This window comes from Oncorhynchus kisutch, linkage group LG6 (assembly GCF_002021735.2).
Source record: "Oncorhynchus kisutch isolate 150728-3 linkage group LG6, Okis_V2, whole genome shotgun sequence".
Classification (NCBI taxonomy): Eukaryota; Metazoa; Chordata; class Actinopteri; order Salmoniformes; family Salmonidae; genus Oncorhynchus; species Oncorhynchus kisutch.
Window position 1 is genome coordinate 46,867,723 of NC_034179.2, and position 5,308 is coordinate 46,873,030.

The window sequence follows — 5,308 nt, forward strand, 5'->3', positions numbered from 1 at the left end:
GTAACAGTGAAACAAACAACTTGCCAATCAAAAGAAGGGGAGGAGCATAGAGGTAGAAAGAGGACTCATCTTTGTATCTGTATAATAGAGTCTCAGACAGCATGGGCAACACCACTGGAGGCAATCTCCATGTTGACGTAGTAAATGTTCTTCTTCACGATTGACTGATCCCTCCTAATGACCCGGTTCCACATGACTCCAACAGGGTCACCAGGAGGGCTCAGCCAACGAAGTTGGAAGTCCCACACAGGTGACGACGTTAAAATGATGAAAGCACTAAATGGTGCTGGCCATGTTAATACGGCCTTTTAGACAAAGGCCTCTATCATTCTCTATGGGGAGGACCTTGCTCTGGCACACTGGCATGTCGGGACATGTAGTTCCACATTTCCTATGGCGCTATGGGCAATCGTGGCGAAAATACAGGGACAATGCTAAATGTAGCTAAGAAAAATGTATTTTGTCTCACGGTCATATACCAGTTTTTTATGCAATAATGGTCTGAGCCCAAAACTGAGACATCTTACAAATGAACCATACAAGATAGGCCTAATCCATCAGTGTCCATCATGTCCAAAAACACAAACAGTCATCTCTAGGACATTATAGCCAGTCCACTGTCCAAAGACCGGTTGGTTTTTCATTATCAAAACCAATGCATATGCAACTATGGGGCAATACAGATTGGGTTGGTCTAGAAGGTTGATATGTAGGGTACTATGGGGCGAGACGCCCCCTGGGGTAAGACAACCCCCATGGCTGCTACTAGTCTTGATCAACTACAAATATAATCTGTTTCCTTAACATTTTTTAAGTAATTCCATCAAAACAATTTTGAGGTAAATTTATGTACTTTTTTTTTGTGATTTAGAAAAAGTTGTAGATATAATCCAATGAAGATAGATCCTTTTTTTTTATACCGTACCAGTCAAACGTTTGGACTCACCTACTCATTCAAAGGTCTTTCTTTATTTTTAAATTTTTTTACATTGTAGAATAATAATGAAGACATCAAAACGATGAAATAACACATAAGGAATTATGTAGAAACAAAAAAGTTTATACAAATATATATAAATAAATTATATTTTAGATTCTTCAAAGTAGTCACCCTTTCCCTTGATGACAGCTTTACACACTCTTGGCATTCTCTCAACCAGCTTCATGAGGTAGTCGCCTGGAATGTGTTTCCAATAGTCTTGAAGGATTTCCCACATATGCTGAGCACTTGTTGGCTGCTTTTCCTTTACTCTGCGGCCCAACTCATCCCAAACCATCTCAATTGGGTTGAGGTCGGGTGATTGTGGAGGCCAGGTCACCTGATGCAGCACTCCATCACTCCTTCTTGGTCAAATAGCCCTTACACAACTTGGAGGTATGTTTGGGGTAATTTTCCTGTTCAAAAACAAATGATAGTCCCACTAAGTGCAAACCAGATTGGATGGCGTATCGCTGCAGAATGCTGTGGTAGCCATGCTGGTTGTGTGTGCCTTGAATTCTAAATAAATCACTGACAGGGTCACCAGCAAAGCACACCCACACGATCACATCTCCTCCTCCATGCTTCACAGTGTTAACCACACATGCAGAGATCATCCGTTCATCTACTTTGCGTCTCAGAAAGACATGCCGATTGGAACCAAAAGTCTCAAATTTGGACACATCAGACCAAAGGACAGATTCCAATCGGTCTAATGTCTATTGCTCATGTTTTCTGGCCCAAGCAAGTCTCTTCTTATTTGTGTGCTTTAGTAGTGGTTTCTTTGAAACAATTAGATCATGAAGGACTGATTCATGCAGTCTCCTCTGAACAGTTGATGTTGAGATGTGTCTGTTACTTGAACTCTGTGAAGCATTTATCTGGACTGCAATTTCTGAGGCTGGTAACTCTAATGAACTTATCCTCTGCAGCAGAGGTAACTCTCGGTCTTCCTTTCCTGGGGCGGTCCTCATGAGAGCCAGTTTCACCATAGTGCTTGATGTTTTTTTGCGACTGCACTTGAAGAAACTTTCAAAGTTCTTGACATTTTCCGGATTGACTGATCTTTTTGTCTTAAATTAATGATGGACTGTCGTTTCTCATTGCTTATTTGAAATGTTCTTGCCACAATATGGACTTGGTCTTTAACGAAATAGGGCTATCTTCTGTATACCAACCCTACCTTGTCACAACTGATTGGCTCAAACGCATTAAGAAGAAATTCCACAAATTAACTTTTAACAAGGCACCTGTTAATTGAAAAGTTATTTAATAGTCTTGATGCCTTCACTATTATTATACAATGTAGATAATAGTAAAAAAATAAAGAAAAACCCTGGAATGAGTAGGTACTGTACATGTAGGGAAGCCTTAAGATAAATCATCTGCTTGTTTAGAGAGAACAATGTTGATTGTTTTTGAGTAAAGTAGTAATATGTTAGGTTAGGATGTATGGTTAGTATGTGGTTAGCTAGCTAACCCCCAGTTAGCAAGGTTAGGATTGGGGTTAGGGGTCAGAGTTAGAATAAGGGCCATGGTTAGGATTAGAATAGAGTTTAGGGTCAAAATAGGAGTTAAGGTTAGATTAGGGGTCAATTCTCCACTGTTCCTAAGATACTTACATTTTTAGATGAGAGTTTACAAGAAAATATATGATCGTGGTGACTATGGCGAAGATGCTCTTCGTTGTGCCATGAATGCTATGGAAAATGTGTAGGGCATTAAGGCAGATGCCCATGCTTTTAATGTACCACCCAAAACCCTGAGGCACCACCGAGACAAGCAGTCATATGCAAAAAGTCATATGAGTCATATGCAAAAAATGGAAAGAGCCCTTTTCAGACTTACATCATGGGATGTCTGAAAACTTGCCTTTGACCTGGAGGAGAGGACAGGAATCCAAAACACATTCAATAAAGAAAGGCGGTTAGCAGGCATGGTTTTAAGGTCTTGTGAAGCGGCACCCAGGATAATCCATCCGTATCCCATAAGCAGCCAGTCTGGCTCGAGCTGTTGGCTTCACCCCAGCCATGACCTCTACCCCTGCCACAACCTTCACCACAAACACCCTAAACGAAGGAGATACAGAATGCTTATTCTGTAATGAGCTCTTCTCTGTTACCGGTGTGGACTGGATATTGTGATCAGTGTCAGAGGTGGGATCACAAGCTATGCTCAAATTGAACTGGAGTGGGATTCATTTGCAACCTCTGTGTCAATAAAAAATGGTATCCCGGTAGCTGGGAAAAATGACCCTTTCCTAAAAAATACATTTGATTAAATACTACAAATCTGTTAACTGTAGCCATTTATTTTCCTTTATAGTTTGTTACCCTAAGCATGGCCATCATCCACCTACAATCTTTATTTGCTTTTTTGTGTCAGCAATAAGGGAGGGGGGCATCTTACCCCATGTTACCCTAAACAATATTTTGTCTTCAATGTTTATTGAAAACATAAATACATTTGCACAATGAGCACTTGTTCTCTCAAGTACATCTTTACAGTTGTTGGTTAGCTAGCTAGCATATTTGAGCCATATTAGCATTGACATGAAATCATTCAAAATAAAACCTCATCGCAGTGCTAAAGGCTCTACTACAGATCCGGGTTAATTCCCGGGAATTTTCCCTCCAGTGTTCGAAAGAATCACATTCGCCTTAGGCAATTTCATTATTAAATAGGATTGATACGGCCTCCCGAGTGCTGCAGCGGACTAAGGCACTAAGGCACTACAGACCCAGGTTCATTCCCGGGCTGTGCCACAACCGGCCGTGGCCGTGAGTCCCATAGGACGATGCACAATTGGCCCAGCGTTGTCCGGGTTAGGGGAGAGGTTGGCCGAGCGGGCTTTACTTGGCTCATCGCGCCCTAGCGACTCCTTGTGGTGGGCCGGGTGTCTGCATGCTGACATCGGTTGCCAGTAGGCTGACACCGGTTGCCAGTTGAACAGTGTTTCCTCAGGTACATTGGTGCGGCTGGCTTCCGTGTTAAGCTGGCAGGTGTTAAGGAGTGCGGTTAATCGGGTCATGTTTCGGAGGATGCATGACTCCACCTTCGCCTCTCCCGAGCCTGTTGGGGTGTTGCAGCAATGAGACAGGATCGAAAAAGGGGGTAAAATAAAAAATATATATAAAAACAAGACATGGTATCAAGAACAAGATTCAACTAGCTCAGTTGAACCACTTATGATTCCCCATATGGCAGTTTGTCATTGTTGCAAGCCATTTGGCCATCCAGAAGCACAACTCATGGAATTCTGCCCCACTGAAACATGCGCACTGTTTTCGTGATGTTGTCAGCTAACCCATCTCTTTACACACACAGGTTTTGTTCCGATACAAATAGGCCAACTTATAAAGATTGAAGGGGGTTGTGTTGAAAGAATGAAGGCTAATTTCCAGAAAATATACAATTAAGCAGGGCATTCATTTGGGACCATGTCTTTGTTCACTTAGCCCCATATTCCCTCAGTTCAATCTTCTAAACCAGGGATCGGCAACCCAAATGAGTGGAAGAGACACAATTTTCGATTTTCTCTCAATATCTAGTATTTTTTGGGCCGCAAAAATATTTGATAACAACTATTTCACAGTGTATATTTTTCACAACCTTGATGTATACAGGTCTTTTGGAGAGTTGATTCACTGTTGCATGATTTAATAAATAAGGGCCGTCAATAACAGATCAGATGCATGTTTATTGCAACATAAGTTTTCAATAAACGTGGTGGTCAGGCCATATATAAAAAATCTAGGTCATTACCTCAAATACACATTTACAGTCACTGTGACCTTGACCTTCTGCCAAGTACATATTCTTTAGACATTTTTAGTCAGTTCAATGGCTTTGCTTATTTGTGTCAAATATGATCGAAATAGATGGAGCAGGAATCCAGGTTTAGGGGGTATTACACACACACTTGAATAAACAGAGGGACATTAGGGGAAGGGTTTGGGATGGAGGTTTTGTAGGGCCTTTAAGGCCGGTGGGAAGGTTATAATGGATGTGTTAGGAGTTGTGGCTTGTAAGGCCTTGGAGATAGGATTGGATGTGGGTGACAAGGATGTAGTGGTTTGGAAGGGAGATACAAAAGGCAAACATTAGGAGCACATAACGTAAAGATACAGACATGACAATAGTGCCAGGTGACTATGGGGAATACTCATCCAACTGAGGAGACTGCCAGGATAAACATAACAAAGTAGCAAATAGCATGATCAAACTGAGGACATGGAGGTAAAGGGATGTAATGTACACTGAACAAAAATATAAACGCAACATGTAAAGTTTTGGTCCCATGTTTCATGAGTTTAAATAAAAGAACTG